At 34.3% G+C, this 21,748-nt stretch overlaps 1 protein-coding gene across 9 annotated transcripts in view; it reads left to right on the top strand.

Moving 5' to 3' along the window:
- The first annotated feature begins 687 nt into the window (after window positions 1-687).
- The window catches only part of LOC114286514 (uncharacterized), a 95,702-nt gene continuing 74,641 nt past the window's right edge, over window positions 688-21,748 (top strand). For 6 of the 9 annotated variants that reach the window (XM_082879309.1, XM_082879306.1, XM_082879305.1 and 3 more), the window contains exons 1-4: window positions 688-829; window positions 1,026-1,150; window positions 1,290-1,425; window positions 9,692-9,756. The gene's annotated coding sequence lies outside the window, so the exon portion shown is untranslated. Of the gene's footprint in view, window positions 830-1,025; window positions 1,151-1,289; window positions 1,426-8,097; window positions 8,328-9,691; window positions 9,757-21,748 lie in introns of those variants that run through there. The other 3 variants (XM_082879307.1, XM_082879304.1, XM_082879302.1) reach the window with 2 other exon arrangements.

Raw genomic sequence — 21,748 nt, 5'->3', positions numbered from 1 at the left:
GTCACACCTACAATCAAGTTTGGAATTGAGTTTAGATATCCTAAGTGAAGTTTAACTTAGGAGCGTGTTTGGCTCTAGATAAATGTTAAGTATATCATGGTCCCCTTTTTTGGGGTTATAGGAAGTGAGATCGGATTAAGATGGATGTGGGGTCCACTAATATTGTGTTTGTTTACGAAATGGGGAAGGAGATTCACAATACTTTGGGACTATGATAGGTGTCTATGGATGAGATTAATAATTTTTCATGGGAGATGATATTAGAAAAACAATCCCTTGGAATTAGAGGAGGATTTACTATTTTGCCCTCTATTATCCTACCTAATTTATTTATTCTACTTGATTAATTTGGTCTTTTCTTTACTATTTTTTTTTATTCCACTATTTTTTACTCCATTCTTTATATCAAAATAATTTAATATAAAAATAATTTTTAATATAAAAATATAATAGTATAAAATAATATTTATACCAAAAAAAATTATATTAAAAAAATAATAAAATAGTACCCAAAAAAATATATATATGAAATATAATTTTTAATATTAAAATATTTAATGCATTTATTAATTTGTATAAATCCAAATTTGATAATAATACAATAAGGGTATTTTTAAAATTTTACATAATTAATCTTATTCTTATCTCATAAAATAAATAGAAACTATTATTAATCTACTATTTATCAAATAAACACAATTTTTTTTAACCTCTTCCTAACAATCTCAGTCAACCTATCTCTTAAAACAAACGTGCGATATATATATTTCTTCTTCTATTCATTACTTACAATTTGCAAGATCTGCAGATAGGTGAGCAAAAAGATAAGGTGAGCTATTCTTTGCTTAAATTATTGTTGTTTCGTCTCATCCTTCGTTTAAACAAACCACTATAAACTTTTACATCAAAACTTTGACTGATAGTTATTGTTTCATTTCTCTTTTTTCATGGGTTGATCATGTTCTGTTTCAATTTGATAAATACATTTTGCAAAAGCTATAGTTTTCAATTTTTTTATTGTTAAGGTTTGGTAAGACATTAAGCTATGCAAAGCTGAAGAATACTGATTTGGAAATTCTTGTGAATCTTGTTGGTGACAAGGAAAGATATTTAAAATCTCACATGGTGCTAAAATCTTGAGATCTTAGAGGTATTTCTTTTTATTTTGCGGACTTATTTATTTAAATTATGTACTCTTTTCTATGAATATTTTCATAGATCTTCTTGGCATCAATACATGATTAAAGTAAAGTGTTACCTCCTCCATGATTTTTTTTATATTTGTGCAGAATTTTCTTTTCTGTACACCCTTCATTCAAAGTTGAATCTCTCTATCTCACCATGACTCCAGATTGAGTAAGATTGATGGTGTTGGAATTTTATCATTCATATCTAGATCGGGTTATTCTTGACATCATTTGAGAGGTAAAAATCTACCTAAGTTCCTTTTTCTTTTTCAAATCAATCTCTTTGAATCATAGATTTAGGTATGAATTTAGAAAAAGAAAAAAAAGAAAAAAAGGAAAAGGTGAGACAATTGTTAATAAAATATAAGCTAATTTTTTTTTTTTTTCATTTCTCTTTTATTTTCAAATTTCTATTGAAATCTATATCCAAATACAGTGTTATTTCCTTGTTTGAAATTTGCATTCATTCAACGAAAGCTATGTTAGTATATTACATTGATGGGTCATGCTCCGGAGCTCTAATTAGAGCTGCAAAAGGACAGCTCTAATGAGCTGTCAACCAATAAAAAAAAAAAAAATAGTGAAGTAAAAGACAAAAAAGAGGGAAGAAAAAGACAAATTAGTGCTCTATTAGAGCTCTTCTTTTAGAGGTCTAAATCATTTTTGTTACATTGATAGTATGAAAATGGGTGTAGTTGTGTGTCTGGACCGAATAATACGATAAATATATACTCAAAATTTAGTTGGGAAATTTATTAGGAAATCTTATTTGAAGTATTTGTATTCTAATTAATACATGACATATTCTTGTATTCTAAGTCTTATTATTTGGACATTTGATTCACTAAATCATAATTCTCAAATTTAAGGTATTTTTTGAACAATTGTACACTTACAAAGATTTTTTAAACCCTTAACAATTTAGTGATGTGAACATTTATATTTGACAGTGTGAATAGTGTGAATATTTATATTACGGTACATTCACACTGTTAACATTAATGCACTTTACCTTATTATTATTAAGAATATTTTAGTAACTATGTCGTTCATAAGATTTATTGGAATATAAAAAAATAATTTAAACAAAATAGATAAAAAAGAAGTTGTGAATAAATATCTCAATTTTATTCAACATTATTTAAATTTATGATTTATGGTGAGATAAAATTATGATTTTTGTTACAAAATTTTAAGATATTATAAATTTTATTGTTAGCAATTAGTAAATTGAATAATATAAAATAAAACATTTTGTAGGGAGACAAAACTCCCGTGGGATCTGTCACCCCCACCACACATTGCTCGAAGTCATGCTTGCATTATTGTTTTGGGCCACCACACATTGCTCGAAGTCATGCTTGCATTATTGTTTTGGGTTTTGTACATTGAACTCTTTGCTTCCAGCAGAGAGTTGAAGCTTCAACTTTTCAAAAGTTGGTGGGACAAAAGTTGGGGTAAATATGAGGAGACAAAAGTAGGTGAATAATTTGTCAAAAAAAAAAAAAAAAAATGGTGGGATAAGGTGATTGAGTTACATGCAAGTGGTAATTGCCCGGGTTATAGAAATAAAAATAATGACTCGTGAGAGATGAGTCCGGAACCTCTTTAGCTTTTCTCTCTTGCCTCTACGTCGCGCAACGATCCAGATTGGACCACAACATCCCATTCAAAATGTGCGGATGAGATTAGCTTAAAAAATAAAAAAATAAATTAACTCACTAACAACATGTCCCACCATTCTCTCACTAACAACATGTCCCACCATTTTATTAACCAAACAAGTTTATAATTTTTTTTAAAGGAAATAAAAAAAACAGATTCAATCTGTGCATAGGTGCAAATCAAATATGTTTTTATTTTCTTTAAAACACAAATTTAATCTATGTATAGGTGCAAACCAAATACACTTTTTCTTTATTGTATATTTTTAATGATACTAATTTTATAAAATTAGAATTTTATATTAAAAATTATATATATATATATATATATATATGTTTATGAAAATAAAATGAAAACGATTAAAACGGTTTTTAAATTTTTTATTAGAAATGATAAAATCAAAATTTCATATTAAAGATTATATATATACTCTCTTCGTCCCAAAATAATAGTTCCTTTTGAAGAATTTAATTTTTTTTGATAGTACAATTATTGCACCTTAAAAAAATTAAATTTTCAAAATTGCCCTTTGATAGTATATTTTTTTAGAGAATATTAATTGTCATAATTATACTTTTTATATTATTAATGAATTTAAAAGAATGACAAAATAGAAAATTTATATTATTTTTGTCCTTAATTTTTGAAAGTAGACTAATATTTTGAGATAATAAAAAATAAAAGAAGGGACTAAATTTTGGGACAAAAGAAGTATATCTTATGAAAATAAAATAAAAAAATTAAAATAGTTTTTTTAATTTTTTATTAGAAATAAGAGAGAGAGAGAGAGAGAGAGAGAGAGAGAGAGAATGGTGGGACGTGTTGTCAGTGAGTTAATTTTTTTTTTAAAACTAATCTCAGCCGCACATTTTGAATGGGATGTTGTGGTCCAATCTAGACCGTTGCCCGATAGGGAGGCAGGAGAGGAAAGCTGGAGAGGATCCGGACTCGTGAGAGATATGCCTAGGTGGGGTGAAGAAAAAAAAGAAAAAAGAAAAGGTTGAAATATTAAAAAAGTGTTGTGGGTTTGAAAGAGGTAGGGCATCTCTTCGCGTTTGGGTCTTAACTTGGATAGATAGAAAAAAACAAATGACCTGTGAGAGATAATGAGATAAGTGTGGTGGGAGAGAGAACAACATGAGTGTGATTAAAAAAAAAAAAAATTTGGGAAGGGTGATGGGTTTAATTAATCAATTGTGGAGGACGGGTTGTGATTAAAAAAATAATTATGGATTTGGGAGAATGGAAATCTGAGAGAGAGAAAATGAGATGGGTAGCAAATAAGATGGGTTTAATAAAAAGAATGAAGAGTGGTGATGTATAGGGAGAGAGATTAGATTTCAGAGAGAAAAGAGAGAGAGAATGGGGATGAGGCCATTTTCATTTTGCTGGATGAACAGCCACCAGAGAAGAGAGACGATAAAATGAGAGCGAGAGAAAATGAGAGGCGGTGGTGGTGGGGTGGTTGGTGGTTGTGGTAGTTGGTGGGAGCGTCGCAAGAGGAGAGGTGGAGGACAAAGAGGGGAGAGGTAGAGGAGAGAGAGGTTTGGGCTTAGATTTTGAGGTGAGAGAGAGCAAAGAGGTTTTGCTGAGTGATGATTTAAGAGGAGAGAGAGTGAGAGCATTTGGGCGAAAAATAAAGACATCTCAACGATTGAATTTTGGATGAGACAATCTGAATCATTGAAACAAAATATATCTCTGGTACATTTTGTACATTTTCAAAAACTTTCTTGCTATATTAGGTTTTGTTTGAGATGTGGATTGACTTTTTGGCCTCGAGTTAAAAAGTCTAGTTTGGGATGGACTTTTTGACTTTTTTGATTTTTGTGAGAGAAAAAATGAAATGATTATAATTTGGATGTGATATTTTGTCTTATTGATTTTTTAGTTTATTTTTTTTTTTGGGGACAATTTTAGCCAAAAATCCAACCCAACTATATGCCAAATGAGTGCTATATAGATTTGAGGTCCCGTTTGTTTTTAGAGATAGAATGGAAGTGATTGATAGTGAGGGGATTAAGGCCCCGTTTGGGGACTTACCTTTTTAGCCAAAAAGTCAAAAAATTACCATTTTAGCCAAAAAGCCAACAACTCATACCAACAAGTCAAAGATTCACTTTTCTCTCTTCTTTTTGCACATCTTTTCGTAATTAGCCAAAAAGTCATACCAAGCATATAAGTTTTTTTTTCCTTCCTTTTTAGCCAAATAGTCAAAAAGTTACTAAATTAGCCTGTTCCCAAACCAGGCCTAAGTAAAATTATGTTTGCTTTGATGGTAGTTGTTAATGTGAGGATTGTTAAATTATTACCCTAGAAAAGAAATATAAAATATTAAAACAAATAAAATTATGATTTTTACTTTAAAAAAATACAAAAATATTAAATATTAATGTTTAAAAAAATGCCCAACATGTAAATAAAAAATAAAAAACAAAAAAATCTAATTCCATGGGACTAATTTTCTAACATCATCTCCACTTCTTTTATCTCAATCCCAACACCCTAATTTTTAGAGGTAGAATGGAGGAGATTGATAGTGAGTGGATTAATAATAAAGAGATTGTTAGTGAGGGGATTAATAGTGAGGGGATTAAGTAAAATTATGTTTGTTTCGATGGTAGTTGGTAGTGTAGGGATTGTTAAATTATTTTTATATAAAATAAATATAAAATAATAAAACAAATAAAAAATACAAAACATTAAACATTAATTATTTTTTTTAAAAATGCCCAACATGTAAAAAATTTTAAAAAAATAAAAATAAAATAAAAAATTTCTAGAAAAAAATAAAACAAATAAAATAATGATTTTTACTTAACAAAAAATACAAAAAATTAAACATTAATGTTCAAAAAAAAAATGCCTGACATGTAAAAAATAAAATAAAAAAAAATTTCTAGTCCGTCGGACTATTTTTCTAATACTAAGTCTTGGAGGCCCCTCCAACTCTCCTTGGGGAGCCCAATCCTAATCCGGAGCTCACTATCAATCCCCTCCCCATCTCTCAAAACAAACACAATATTAGTAGGTTCCACCTCACTACTAATCCCAATTCTCCCTCTAACTCTCCAAGCAAACGGGGTTATAGGATTATGAATTTCCTTTTCATCTCTCAAAACAAATATAACATATAGTGCGTTTCACTTCCGATCTCAATCCCACACTTGTCTCCCAAAGCAAATGGGCTCTGAAGACTATCAAGTTTTGGAAGGCCACGATAAGCTCTATGTTTGGGATTCCAAAAGTTCACTTTTAAGTATTTTTGTGTAGATAAGTTTTAAAAAAGAAAATAAATTTATTGATAAAACGTAGTCACATAATTTCTGTGTATTTTTTTAAAAAATAAATAACAAATATAATTTAAAAAATATATCATTAATTTTTTTAAGATGGATACATTAAAATTATATAATTATATTTATTGAATTAATATGATTTTTTCAAGAATAATCTAAACACAAGTACTTAAAAATAAATAATTCAAATTAACGAAACGGAAGTTGAGGGGGGCTCACAAACCAAAAATTCGACGGTGTAATCCTATAATCCTTTAGATGACTAGAGAGATGTCAAGGGATATGTACAGAAGCATATTTTGAACATTTATTTATATCTTATATTGTAATAGTAACTGCACTCTCTCTTTGAAAATTTTTATCTTCTTTGGTTCCAATTTTTTAAATTCAATTTTTTAGATATTGATTTTTTTATATTTTTATATTTTTTTGTTTTTAATAACTTTTTTTTCAATATTTTAAGTAAATTTTTTACTTTTTAGATACACTTAATATAAATGCAATTAAAAAGTATAATATTTATGAAAAAAATTATAAAAAATTAATACCAAAAATAAAAAAATACAAAAATTCAGTATATTTTAATATTTTTATGTATTTATTGATTATTTAAATATTTTCTTACAAATATTTTATTTTTTAGGTGCATCTAATATAATTACCTAAAATATTAAAAAAATTCATTAAAAATAAAAAACACAAAAATAAAAAACTCAATTTAAAAAAAAAAAATGAATTTAGAAAATTGGAGCTAAACAAATTTGTTAGAATAAATTCATATTAGATCAAGTCCATATAAAAAGATGTTCAAAATTTAAGTCCCTTGGTTATTAAATTGGGAGCTAGTTTCTTTTCCCGTCCATAATTTGGATTGGAAATCATTGTTCGAGACTACGGATCCCATCTCAACGTCGAACCATTCATTTTATTAGGTACTTCATGTACATTACCCATACAAAAAATTACATCGATTTGATAATTATTTTTTTTTGCTTTTGTAATGAATAAATAAAAAAAAAACAAATGAAGTATTTTAAAAACACAATTGTTGTCCATTTTTTTGTTGACAAACACGATAAATTGAATAAATTATGATTATCGGATCAACTTAATTATTTAAAAAAAAAAAATGATATAAGAAGTGTCGAACAAAATGAACTATTCGAATAATTGAACCAATACACTTGATGCACTTCACAATCTAGACTAGTTCCATACAATTCAAATTATGAACCAGAGAAAATTCATCTCTTTTAAATTTTGAGAGCTGAGATCCACACTTTATACGTCTTTTTCTCTCGCCCCAAACTTATCCCAAATCTTTCCATGAGCCGTCTTGCTAGTCCCGATTAATCCACCAACTCGATCAATGCTCGTACTCCTGTCACTCTATATCCAAATTTAAAATGTTAGAAACGCTAAATATTTTACTTAATTTTTTACAAAATATTCACATTAGATGGGTTTCACATGAGGGTGGATCTCACCCCTTCTTGTGGTTAAATCTTTGGTAAACTTTTTGTATGCCTAACATTGCTCACGGTGCTAAAATCTTGGAATCTCAGTAGTATCATTTTTTTTTATTCTGCAGGCTTAGAGCATCTCCAATGCACTAGGCATACAATACTTGTTAGTTAAAATGCCTAGTGTGATTCACTTTTTTCAATTCCAATGCACTAGGCATATGATTAGGCATTTTGGCTCAATTCATATTCACTAGCTACATGTAGCTAGCCTTCAACGCTAGGCAAAATGTATTCAATCATTAGGATCATTTCCCTCCATCTTTGTTGTTGACGTGTCATTCTATAAAATTAGTAGTATTTGGATAAATAGCTAAAATAAAGAGTATGGTTGGAGTAAAAACATAAAACAGTTGATAGACAAAATAAAATATATACTTTATAGGAATATTTAGATAGGTAAAATGCCTACTACCGTTGGAGATGCTCTTACATCTTTAAAAGGAATGATTTGTCTCATGTTGAAATTTCAACTGGATCACATAGTTAAGATTTTTTACCAACCAAAGTTGATCAACGGAGTTCTCTTACTAGTCAGAATTAATGAAAGGATTCAACTTGAGCATGAGTTAGAATACTGGGCCAAGGAATTTCACAATTTCATTAAAAAATCATGTCATTTGGTCCATGGTGGGGAAAATTGCAATTCTATGGTATTGATCTATAATTTTTATGATACTACATAGTTGCATTGTCATGAATTTCCTTGGCCTTTACATGCTTCGAAATAGATCTATTCATTATTTTTCTATAGGTTTAGTTGTTGTTGTTTTTTTTTAAATTTATTTTTTATTTTTAATATTGATCTTTTTTTTAAAGATCTTGAAAAGACAAACACAATTGGTTTGTTTTTCAGAAAAATTTTTGGGAAAAATTCTCTATAAACAAATTTTCAAGAGTAATCAAACCAAACAATTTTTTTCAAAAAAAATCTCAAAATTTTGTTTGGTTATCTACTTTCCAAAATCACACACTCTCTCTCTCATACATATCAAATCAATCACTTTTTTTAAAACTCTCTCCCCAAAATAATTTTCCAAAATCATTTCTGAAAAAAGACAAACCAAACAAGTTTTCGTACTTTTTATCTCAAAAATTACTTTACAAACACAGACCAAACATACCCAAAAATATGATTTTATTAAAAATTGATATATTTAGTTAAAGTTATAACATCTTAAAATTTTATGAACACTACACATAAAAAGGTAAATATGTCAAAAAAATTCTTTGCCATAAAATGTTTAGACTTGCAAATGAGAAAGTGTTGTGCATGTCAGCTTGTAACTAAGAAAAACCAAAATTTGGATCTCTGCCACAAAACAATCAATGAGCGGGATTGTTGACCAATTTTTCCTACATTTATTCATTTTTCTTGTGATTGTTTAATAATTAATGTAAGTAAATTTCTCTTTTATAAAAGTTAAATTTATTTTGTTTGATACACTTTTTTTTTTTTTTTTGATCTCGTTTTGCTACACTTATCAGTCTTCTAATAATTTTTTTGACTTCTTCCTTACATCTTAATATATGGACATGAGTACAATAGGGGGTTGAGAATCCATATAACGTGGAGCAAAAGTTATAGAATTATGGCTTATCTTCTTTGACATCAACGATCAAATAACTCGATTTTTTGATTAGCAAAATAAAATCTATATTAATAAAAAATACTCATATGCTCAAGAAATAACAAAAACTCTCTTATTGTGATTGTTAACATAATAACTCTTAATTTTGTTGCCTTCTACTGCAACAATATTCATGTAGTGAGATTCTGTTTCTGCATTATTTCAAGCTCATTTTTCTAGGTTTGTGTAATAGATTCGTGAGCATTTTGGATTTGCTCAATTCTAGTGATATTGAACCATATATGTATTTTTAGGTGATATCTAGGTAGTATGTGGAAATACATTTCACCAAATTCTCCCACATATGTTTTTGTCCCAAGATAGATTGCAAGCTTATCTCATAAAAATGTATCTACTCATTAATTTTTGTTGTTGTGGACAAACAGATCTCTTGCAAGCTTATCTCAATTCATGATTTGGTGAATGTATTCTACAATTTCTTTAAATAAAGGTAACTTCTGTCTACTGTAATCTTCAATTCTTGTTCTCAAACTTAAATGCACAAGTTCCAAACTATGTTTGATCAACTAATTGGATTAAAGACAAAATTCATTTATATGGTCAGAAAGGTTCTGTATGATTTTGGATTAAAATACAATTGTTAATTTTTCCATCCACAGTAACGGAAGGTGTATCACGCACACTGTTTTTTAAAGTGACTTGATTATAAAAAAATAAATTGAAATTAACACAATAAAGAGACAATTTTATCTCAATCTTCTCCAAACCTAAAATTAAATTAAGATGTAATTAAAATAAAATAAATATATAATTATGGATTGACCTAAAATATAAAATATAATGAAAGAGTGATTTAAAATATAATTAAATTAACATATAAAATAAATAATTATTAAGGATTGATCTAAAATATAATTAAATTAAAATTAGATTAAGATGTTAGGAATTACAATAAATAATTAAGGATGTATGATTAATTGTGATCTAAACTATAATTAAATTAAAATTAGATAAAAATAGGAATTATAATAAATAATTAAGGATTTTACGATTAATTTTGATTTAAAATATAATTAAATTAAAACTAGAGTAAAAAATTAGGAATTATTATAAATAATTAACAATTTATGATTGATTATGATTTAATTGAATTGATTTTAGAAATTATAAATTATGTATATGAGAGAGGGAAAAAAGAATATATATATATATATATATATATAAAACATAAGATTTAAGATTATTACAATCATTTCATATTTATAATTAATGAAATTAAGGGTTATGTGTTGGTCCAAAATTAGATGGGGCCTTTCTAACTATATTTTAACAATAGGATAGCTAAAATGTTCCAATCTCAAATCACGAAGAAGAAAATATAATGTTAATTTGGTAATGACCATAGAATACAAAATTATGAAATATTGGAGTCAATAGATTTTCCGCCAAGAGGGTGAACAAACCAATTTTAATTTCAAATTGTTCTTTTTTATTTTTTTGGATAAATAATTTGAAATTATTCTATTTTCAATTCGCCAATTAAAAGTTTGTCTTATTTTGTTAGGATTAATATTGAAAATCACAAAAAATCACGAGTAAATTACCCTTTGCATCCCTATACTTTACACTAAATTTCACTTTGATCCCTGCATATGAAATCGTGACAGTTAACCCCTTGTACTTTTGGTCAAATTCTACTTTGGTCCCTATACATGAAATTGTGTCAATCAACTCCTTGCACTTGGTCAAGTGTCAATGTCCCATTCTGTTACAATATTGTTTAAGTCTTTAATAGGAATTCAGTCTTATGATAAATATGTGACTACAAAATGAGGATAAGAGAAGAAAATTATCCTTATTTTTCACCAATACATACTTTGTCTCACGTGATAAACATGTAAGAAAATTAGGACAAAAAGTAAAGAAAACATAACTCTTTTCAAATAAATAAAGGTAGCAGAGAAATTAAAAAAGGGAAGAGGAATATTCTATCGTTACTGTGAAAAACAGAGTTTTGTGATTTCTATTTCTTCAAAAAATCTTAATATGTCTCTTTAATTGTTCATAATTTATGTTTTGTTTTAATCGAATATAGACAAAATATGATGTAAATTTTGGGATGTGTATAGGCATGAAATGTGCATGATTTTCCTCCTTTGCTCTTATTTTGTAGTCACATGTTTGTCGCATTACTGACCTTTATTAAAGATTTATATGGTAGAGTAACAAAAGGGAGACATTGATACTTGACTAGAAATGTAAGGGTTGACTATCACGATTTCATGTGTAGGGACCAAAAGATTTGACTAGAAGTGTAATGGCTTGATTGTCATGATTTCATATATAAGGGCCAAAGTGGAATTTGGTGCAAACTGCAGGAGTGCAAATTATAATTTACCTAGGAATTTTTAAAAAATACAAATATTCACACATTCAATAAATTAGAAAAATATAAAATTTTAAGAAGTGAATATTTTTAAATGCATTCATACTAACTTTCGTAGTTCTAAATAATATTTTAATAATTAAAAGTATAAATGTTCAGATTTACAACTTCCACACTTATTACAAAATTCACACTATTATAATGCAAGGATGATGAGTCTCATGACAAAATATTTCTCAAAAGTATGAAATTTTATAAGTGAATTTTTTTTTCACAATTTCAAATTCTAAAAAAGTGTATTTTTTTTTTTCATTTTACATAATTTTGTATTTAATTGAGAACGATTTGGCTGAGTAGTTATAAAAAAGGGATTAAATTCATTTTACCTCTTATGATTTAAATATAGTTAGAAAATTCCCAAGTAATTTTGGAGGATTAAAGTGTTGTTAATTTTTTCATTCAAATTGACGGAAGGTGTATTACACACAATATTTTAAAATGGGTTTAGTTTTTTGAAAAAATAACATGAAATTAATACAACAAAAAGATTAATATGTTAATTAAAATAAAATAAAATACAATATAATTAACGATTAATTTAAAATATAAAATATAACTAAATATTTTAAGTAAGAATATAAAATACATAATAATTGTCACGCCCTCAAAATTAACCCATTATATATATATATCATTGACATGCATTATTTAAAGAAAACAATTAACTAATTTATTCATCAGAGTATTACCAAATAAAAACATTACATGTAACATCAAATTAAATGCCCTACAGGCTTACATCTTTCCAAGCCAACACTTGGACACAAAAGTATGAGTTCTAACTCAATTACAAATTAAGCCCTAGGCTTGAATGTTTACATGTACTAACAAATAAAAGCAAACAACTGTAAATAGTCTTCTAGATCCAAGTCCTTCCAAGCTAAGTCCTTGGAGGTAGCTTATCACCTGAACTTGAAAATGATGTTCCCATATAGGGTGAGCCACAGCCCAGCAGAAATATACTAAACCACATATAAGCATTGAATAAAGCATTAGCATTCAATAGATGGTTAACCAAGGTAATCAATTACATCATTATACAGCTTCATGACATTAATGTCTAAAACACGTTTTACTTTCCAACATTATCAATATGGCTCAGAACCTGGCCAAACTTACAACAGTGAACTATATATAACAAATTCACATTCTTCCAATGTCAACAAACAAATGAGACTCAGGCTCAAATCAAAACACTTCATACTTCCAGTTGATACACATTTTAGTGCTGTATCAAATAAAACACTTCAATATAAATAAGCACACATAAAGTGATGCTAATGGAGTCCATCCCCTATCTCCTCCCAAACAAAATCCGGTTTAGAGGTCCATCCCCTATCTTCCCCTAAACCGTGGAGTACATCCCCTATCTCCTCCCACACAAAACAATGTATGTAAACACATAACATATACACCACACAATCAATACATATAATGTCTGTATTAATTCAACAGTCAATATTAATGACTCAACCAATATGATTAGTTTCAGTTATCCCTAATCCACATGCAATGTCTACAACAATCACGACTATCCTCCACCGATAGCCCAAAACAGTTATTTCTAGACTTAGAAATAAATATATCAACTAATATAATTCCAACATTTTCATAGGTGAGTGATTAAACAAATCAACTACACCATTTAATTAATAAATTCCTCAATTTCATGAACTCAACTAAATTCCCCAATTTTCCCTAAATTAATTATACAAATTAATTTATTACAACAATTAGAGTTTTTCCCAAAATTACCAAACAACCCCCAACATATCAAAATACCAAAACTTAGGACAAAACCTATAATATGGAGTAGGAAATCCCTACCTCGAAGAAATAGCCCCAAAAGAGAAGATGGAGATGAAGACCCAAACTTCAAAGTGCTCCGAACTACCAACAATTCAGATTAAAACGAAGCCCTTGACTCACACACTCTTTTTAATGAAGGATCTAGGGTAGAAACACACCCTAAGTGGATCAAATCTAAGAGAGAAGGTGAGTAGGGTGAGAGAGGAGTCGGACCTAGGGTTTTAGAATCAAAAAGAGGATAAAAACTGATTAAAATCCCGCTGCTGCCTATTTAAACTGGACAGGCTCGCTCGAGCGAAGACTTGGTCGCTCGAGCGACCAGACACAGAAAATCTACGCTCGAGCCAAGAAAGCCTTGCTCGAGCCAACAACCCAGAAGCTCGATCGAGCGAAGGAAATCTCGCTCGATCGAAGAACTCAAACCCTCAGGTCTGTAACCAGACACACGCTCGATCGAAGGAACTCTCGCTCGAGCGAAGAACAAACTATCTCGCTCGATCGAATAAAAGCTCGCTCGAGCCAAAAACCACTGCTATCAGGTCTTACTGCAAAACGTAATCCTCGCTCGAGCGAATAAACCCTGGCTCGAGCGACGGACCAAAACAAAGATCTCGCTCGAGCGAAGAACTGCTCGCTCGAGCGAAGGGTCAAAATTCTGGGCAGCAACCCTTTGCTCCCAAGCTCAACCAACCTGCTACAAACCTGCCCAATGCATCCCCTAACTCAGAAATAGGAAATTAAAGGACGGTAGCAATCAAAATACAATAGCAGGAGCTACGGAACCTAAGTCCGGATACAATAAACAAATGAGAAAAGACCGGGGTCGCTATAACCTCCCCCCTTAATAGAATTTCGTCCCCGAAATTAAGCATAAGTTTGTAAAACAAAAGGTTTTCTCAACTCCCAAAGATATTATATAACAATAATAAACATCTTGACCTAATACCGGTCACTTCATCTCTTTATCAAGAGGCATCTCACAATATATAAAAAAAAATAACATATATTTCAACCTGCATCACTATTATGCATTATTCCTTTCAATGCTAACAAATTCCATATCATATTCAATTGCATGATATATACAACCCATTCAACAATGTAATCAACATATGCAATGTTACACTAAACTTCTATAATGAAGCAAGTTTCAAGATACATCCATTTATCAAAACATAAACAATGTTTTACAACTTAAGACATATGTAAAGCTCTTAACTTCAACAATATAACAGAATCTAATTATAAGATTACAAATCAACAAACATGTCCGGGTATTTTTCGCGGACTTCCAATTCACGTTCCCAAGTGGCTTCCTCCACTCCGTGATGTTTCCACAAAACTTTCACCAAAGGGATGGTTTTGCCTCGCAAAACTTGATCCCGCCTATCTAAGACTCGAATCGGTCTCTCCTCATACGAGACATCCTCATCAACCATTAAATCAGTCCAATCCAACACATGTGATGGATCCGGCTCATACTTCCGAAGCATACTCACATGAAACACGTCATGTACTCCGGACAGCTGCGGCGGTAAAGCTAAACGATAAGCAGCCTCGCCAATCCTCTCAAGGATCTCAAACGGACCAATAAACTGAGGGGACAACTTCCCACTCTTCCCAAACCTCATCAAACCCCGTCTAGGTGATATCTTCAGAAAGACATGATCACCCACCTCAAACACCAAAGGTCTCCTCCTACGGTCGGCATAAGATTTCTGACGACTCTGTGCTGTAACAAGCCTCTTACGGATAAGCTCAACTTTCTCCGTCGTTTCTCTCACCAACTCCGGACCCAACAGAGGTGCATCACCCACCTCGGCCCAACAGACAGGAGATCTACACGGTCGGCCATACAAGGCCTCGAACGGTGCCATACCGATACTAGACTGGAAACTGTTGTTGTAGGCAAACTCCACCAACGGCAAGTGCCTCTCCCACGACCCACTAAAATCTAGAACACAACCTCTAAGCATATCCTCAAGGATCTGAATAGTACGCTCGGACTGCCCGTCCGTCTGTGGATGATAAGCCGTGCTAAAGGTCAACTTAGTGCCTAAGGCACTCTGCAAACTCTGCCACAACCTGGCAGTAAAACGAGGATCTCTATCTGAGACGATCGTTACTGGAACCCCGTGCAACCTCACTATGTCCCGAATGTACAAGTCGGCAAGATGATCTACCGAATCTCTCACGCGCATAGGAATGAAGTGCACCGACTTAGTCAACCGGTCTACAACCACCCAAATAGTATCACTACCCCGCTGAGTCCTCGGAAGACCCACAACGAAGTCCACAGTGACGTGTTCCCACTTCCACTCGGCAATAGGCAAGGGTTGCAACAAACCCGCTGGCCTTTGATGTTCGGCCTTCACTTGCTGACAAGTAAGGCACTTAGATACAAAAGCTGCTACATCTCTCTTCAAACCCCGCCACCAGAACTGGCGACTCAAATCCCGATACATCTTAGTGCCTCCCGGATGCATCGCAAGGCGTGAATAATGAAACTCTCGGAGTACCTCCTCTCGACAAGATCTCGGCACAAACAGACGGTCTCGGTATCTCACACTCAGGTCGGGATACACCGTCAAACCCTTCTCAACCTTCCCACCGAAAATCTTCTCACGGAGGGTTTCTACCTCAAGGTCACCCCTCTGAGCCTCTAACACTCGAGTCACGAGTGTAGGCTGTACAACAACAGAACACAAGGCTGCAGCCTCAACGGATTCGCCCAGAAGTAAATCAAACTCTCCAAGTGTACCCAACATCTCCCATTCTCGGATGGTTATACTAGCTATGTCACCAACAGGTTTTCTGCTAAGGGCATCGGCCACCACATTGGCCTTTCCCGGATGATAATGCAACTCAAAGTCATAATCCTCTATGAATTCCATCCACCTCCTCTGCCTCAAGTTCAAATCTTTCTGTGTAAACAAATATTTCAGACTCTTATGATCCGAGAATACCTCAAATCTTTCACCATAAAGATAATGCCTCCAAATCTTCAAGGCAAATATCACAGCTGCTAACTCTAGATCATGCGTAGGGTAATTCTGCTCGTGAGTTTTCAACTGACGTGAGCCATAGGCAACTGCTTTCCCTTCTTGCATTAACACACAACCTAGACCCTCTCGTGAGGCGTCACAATAGACTGCATAACCCAACCCTCTCTCTGGAATAATCAATACTGGTGCGGTAGTCAGTCTAACTTTCAACTCCTGGAACGACTTTTCACAAATTTCACTCCATACAAATTTGACTCCCTTCCGAGTCAATCTAGTCAAAGGCGAAGCTAACCTGGAGAAATCTTTCACAAACCGACGATAATACCCAGCTAACCCCAGAAAACTGCGGATCTCGAACACACTCTTAGGCTGTGCCCAATCTTGCACTGCCTCAGTCTTGGATGTATCAACAGACACTCCTTCCCCAGAAACTACATGGCCTAAGAACTTGACCTCTTCTAGCCAGAACTCACACTTCCCAAACTTAGCATAAAGCTTATGGGCTCTAAGTAACTCAAGCACCACTCTCAAGTGTTCCTTGTGCTTCTCCTCAGAAGGTGAATAGATAAGGATGTCGTCCACGAAGACGACTACAAAACGATCTAAAAATTCCCGAAATATCCGGTTCATCAAATCCATAAAAATTGCCGGTGCATTGGTGAGCCCAAATGGCATCACCAGAAACTCATAGTGGCCATACCATGTACGGAATGCCGTCTTCGGAATATCCTCCTCCCTGACTCTCAACTGATGATAACCCGATCTCAAGTCTATCTTCGAGAAACAACGGGAACCCTTCAACTGATCGAACAGATCATCTATACGAGGCATAGGGTACTTATTCTTAACCGTAGCCCGATTCAATTTCCGGTAATCTATACAAAGTCTCAAAGCACCACCTTTCTTTTTAACAAAGAGGGCCGGTGCTCCCTACGGCGAAACACTAGGACGTATAAAACCCTTATCTAGCAACTCCTGGAGCTGAATCTTCAACTCTACTAACTCAGCTGGGGCAAAACGATAAGGTGCCATAGAAATCGGCGCCGTGCCGGGCACTAGGTCAATAGAGAATTCAATCTCTCGATGCGGTGGCAAACCAACAAGATCCTCGGGAAAGACGTCCGAGTACTCACAAACCACCCTTGGCAACACAATCTGAGTCTCATTATCCTCACTAATCGAAAGGTTAGCAAGTAGACCACTAAGCTCACTCCGTCCTCGCGGAACATACCCCGGTGGCAACACATCACCAACCCGGTCCCCCAGAAAATGAAAATACTCTCCGCTCACGGTACAACAAGTGACCCTCTGGCGGTAGCAATCAATAACTGCCTGGTATGACGATAACCAGTCCATACCCAAAATAACATCGAAACCCCTCATAGGCATAACTACAAAGGCAAATGGGATCCTATGATAATCAACCTCTATATCACAACCCCTAACACCTTGTTTCAAAATCAATTCACCCCCAAGAGGTGACACTACACAAATAGGAGATGCTAACTGTGCTAACTCCAACTCCAAAACAGATGCAAATGCAGCAGACACAAAGGAATGGGATGCACCCGTATCAATCAAAACATTAACAACCGAGTTGCAAAACAAGAAGGTACCTCTCACAACTGATGGTGCTGGCACAAGATCCTACGCGGTAACAGCATACACGCGCCCAGACGACCTCTGATCAACTTGCTCACCCCTAGGAGCATATGATTGCTGCATCGACTGGGACGATGAAGCCCCCTGATTGGCCCTCGAGGCCTGACCCGACTGAGCTGGCTGCTGACCCTGAATCGGCCTCAAACCAGATGCACCAGGTGTGCCACCCAACTGCGGGCAAAACCTCTTCATATGCCCTGGCTGACCACACTGATAACACGAGAGTGGCTGGCCTCTACCCTGACTCTGGCTCTGTGATCGAGCCGAAGATGATGCTGCTCTCTGCACTCCTCCCCTCTGAGGACAAACTGGAGACTTGTGGCCCAGCTGGCCACACTTGAAACAGGTAATGTCTCCCTGACTGCCTTTCCCCGAACTAGCACTCGGCACAGGAAAAGTCGATCTAGAAAAACTACCCAGAGACTGCTGAGGATTAAAACCCTTCTGTCTCCTACCATCACTCTGACCATCCTGACTCCTCTTGGAGCCCTTCTGTCCTTCCTCCTCCTCCTGCATCATGATTTCCATGTGGGCTGCAGCATCAACCAGACGCCCATAATCCCGAATCATAGTTCCCCCAACTCTCAGCTTGAGGCCACGCCTCAACTTCTTCTCAAACTCGATACAGCGGCGTTCCTCAGACGCCACCAACTCAGGTGCAAACCTGGAGAAGCTAGTAAATGCAGCCTCAAACTCGAAGAACTCGACTGCTTAAGCTGGCAGAACTGGTCTCTCAGCTTCTCCCTAATTGCTGGAGATAAGAACTTTTCTTGGAAAGCATTCACAAAAGCCTCCCAAGTACCTCCAATACGACCCTTAGTGAACTTCCACCACTGACCCGCATCCCCCTTCAGCTGGAAAGATGCCAAGGTCACTTTTAACCCCTCGTCTTCGATGCCAAGCATCTCAAATGTCTTCGTTGTCTGTTCGAGCCATTCATCTGCCTTAAGTGGCTCTTTAGGATCACACACAAATTCATCCGGATTAGACCGGAAGAACTCCCTCTTCAGAAAGGAAGGTCCTGCATCTGCAGCAACATCCCGAGCTTGATTCTCAGCTCTGAGAATGCCTACTGACTCCCTGAATGCCCCTGCTATCTCTCGGGCTAGAGCGCCCATAGCCTGCTGGCCTACTGGCTCGGCCACATTGGCCTGGCCAATACCCTCCTGAACTGCCGGAATCTCTTCTGGCACAGGCACCTCCTGCCTACCCGGCCTACCACGCCTACCGCGTCCTCGTCCTCGTCCTGACATCCTAATACAGGAAACAAAGACATTAGCACATTAATAAATGTGCCGAAGCTAAACACTCGCGTCCTAATGCATTGGACAACAATAATTCATTCCACGTAAGCACATAATCACATAAGCACCTACGAATTTCATTCCCGGATAATGATAGTCCCAATACGTTACTATAGTTCCGGTTGGAAGCAGTAGTGATCAAGTGCCTTTCCAACAAGACTACCAGAAACTCAAGGGTCCAATCAACATCCTAGAAACTACATTCCATACCCACATAATCACATAAACATGTTATCACATAAGCATATAACATTACACTAAGTCTCTATCAAACGAGACGAACCCATTGTGATACTAATCACTTCCCACGTACCCAAAGTATTCAAACCCGGTACGCTCTGATACCAAATTGTCACGCCCTCAAAATTAACCCATTATATATATATATCATTGACATGCATTATTTAAAGAAAACAATTAACTAATTTATTCATCAGAGTATTACCAAATAAAAACATTACATGTAACATCAAATTAAATGCCCTACAGGCTTACATCTTTCCAAGCCAACACTTGGACACAAAAGTATGAGTTCTAACTCAATTACAAATTAAGCCCTAGGCTTGAATGTTTACATGTACTAACAAATAAAAGCAAATAACTGTAAATAGTCTTCTAGATCCAAGTCCTTCCAAGCTAAGTCCTTGGAGGTAGCTTATCACCTGAACCTGAAAATGATGTTCCCATATAGGGTGAGCCACAGCCCAGCAGAAATATACTAAACCACATATAAGCATTGAATAAAGCATTAGCATTCAATAGATGGTTAACCAAGGTAATCAATTACATCATTATACAGCTTCATGACATTAATGTCTAAAACACGTTTTACTTTCCAACATTATCAATATGGCTCAGAACCTGGCCAAACTTACAACAGTGAACTATATATAACAAATTCACATTCTTCCAATGTCAACAAACAAATGAGACTCAGGCTCAAATCAAAACACTTCATACTTCCAGTTGATACACATTTTAGTGCTGTATCAAATAAAACACTTCAATATAAATAAGCACACATAAAGTGATGCTAATGGAGTCCATCCCCTATCTCCTCCCAAACAAAATCCGGTTTAGAGGTCCATCCCCTATCTTCCCCTAAACCGTGGAGTACATCCCCTATCTCCTCCCACACAAAACAATGTATGTAAACACATAAAATATACACCACACAATCAATACATATAATGTCTGTATTAATTCAACAGTCAATATTAATGACTCAACCAATATGATTAGTTTCAGTTATCCCTAATCCACATGCAATGTCTACAACAATCACGACTATCCTCCACCGATAGCCCAAAACAGTTATTTCTAGACTTAGAAATAAATATATCAACTAATATAATTCCAACATTTTCATAGGTGAGTGATTAAACAAATCAACTACACCATTTAATTAATAAATTCCTCAATTTCATGAACTCAACTAAATTCCCCAATTTTCCCTAAATTAATTATACAAATTAATTTATTACAACAATTAGAGTTTTTCCCAAAATTACCAAACAACCCCCAACATATCAAAATACCAAAACTTAGGACAAAACCTATAATATGGAGTAGAAAATCCCTACCTCGAAGAAATAGCCCCAAAAGAGAAGATGGAGATGAAGACCCAAACTTCAAAGTGCTCCGAACTACCAACAATTCAGATTAAAACGAAGCCCTTGACTCACACACTCTTTTTAATGAAGGATCTAGGGTAGAAACACACCCTAAGTGGATCAAATCTAAGAGAGAAGGTGAGTAGGGTGAGAGAGGAGTCGGACCTAGGGTTTTAGAATCAAAAAGAGGATAAAAACTGATTAAAATCCCGCTGCTGCCTATTTAAACTGGACAGGCTCGCTCGAGCGAAGACTTGGTCGCTCAAGCGACCAGACACAGAAAATCTACGCTCGAGCCAAGAAAGCCTTGCTCGAGCCAACAACCCAGAAGCTCGATCGAGCGAAGGAAATCTCGCTCGATCGAAGAACTCAAACCCTCAGGTCTGTAACCAGACACACGCTCGATCGAAGGAACTCTCGCTCGAGCGAAGAACAAACTATCTCGCTCGATCGAATAAAAGCTCGCTCGAGCCAAAAACCACTGCTATCAGGTCTTACTGCAAAACGTAATCCTCGCTCGAGCGAATAAACCCTGGCTCGAGCGACGGACCAAAACAAAGATCTCGCTCGAGCGAAGGGTCAAAATTCTGGGCAGCAACCCTTTGCTCCCAAGCTCAACCAACCTGCTACAAACCTGCCCAAT

The sequence above is a fragment of the Camellia sinensis genome, chromosome 7, assembly GCF_055761805.1.
Source record: "Camellia sinensis isolate YWXY chromosome 7, ASM5576180v1, whole genome shotgun sequence".
NCBI classification, from domain to species: domain Eukaryota; kingdom Viridiplantae; phylum Streptophyta; class Magnoliopsida; order Ericales; family Theaceae; genus Camellia; species Camellia sinensis.
Note: the sequence above shows the minus strand (reverse complement) of the source record. Positions and strands in the feature narration are given on the sequence as shown.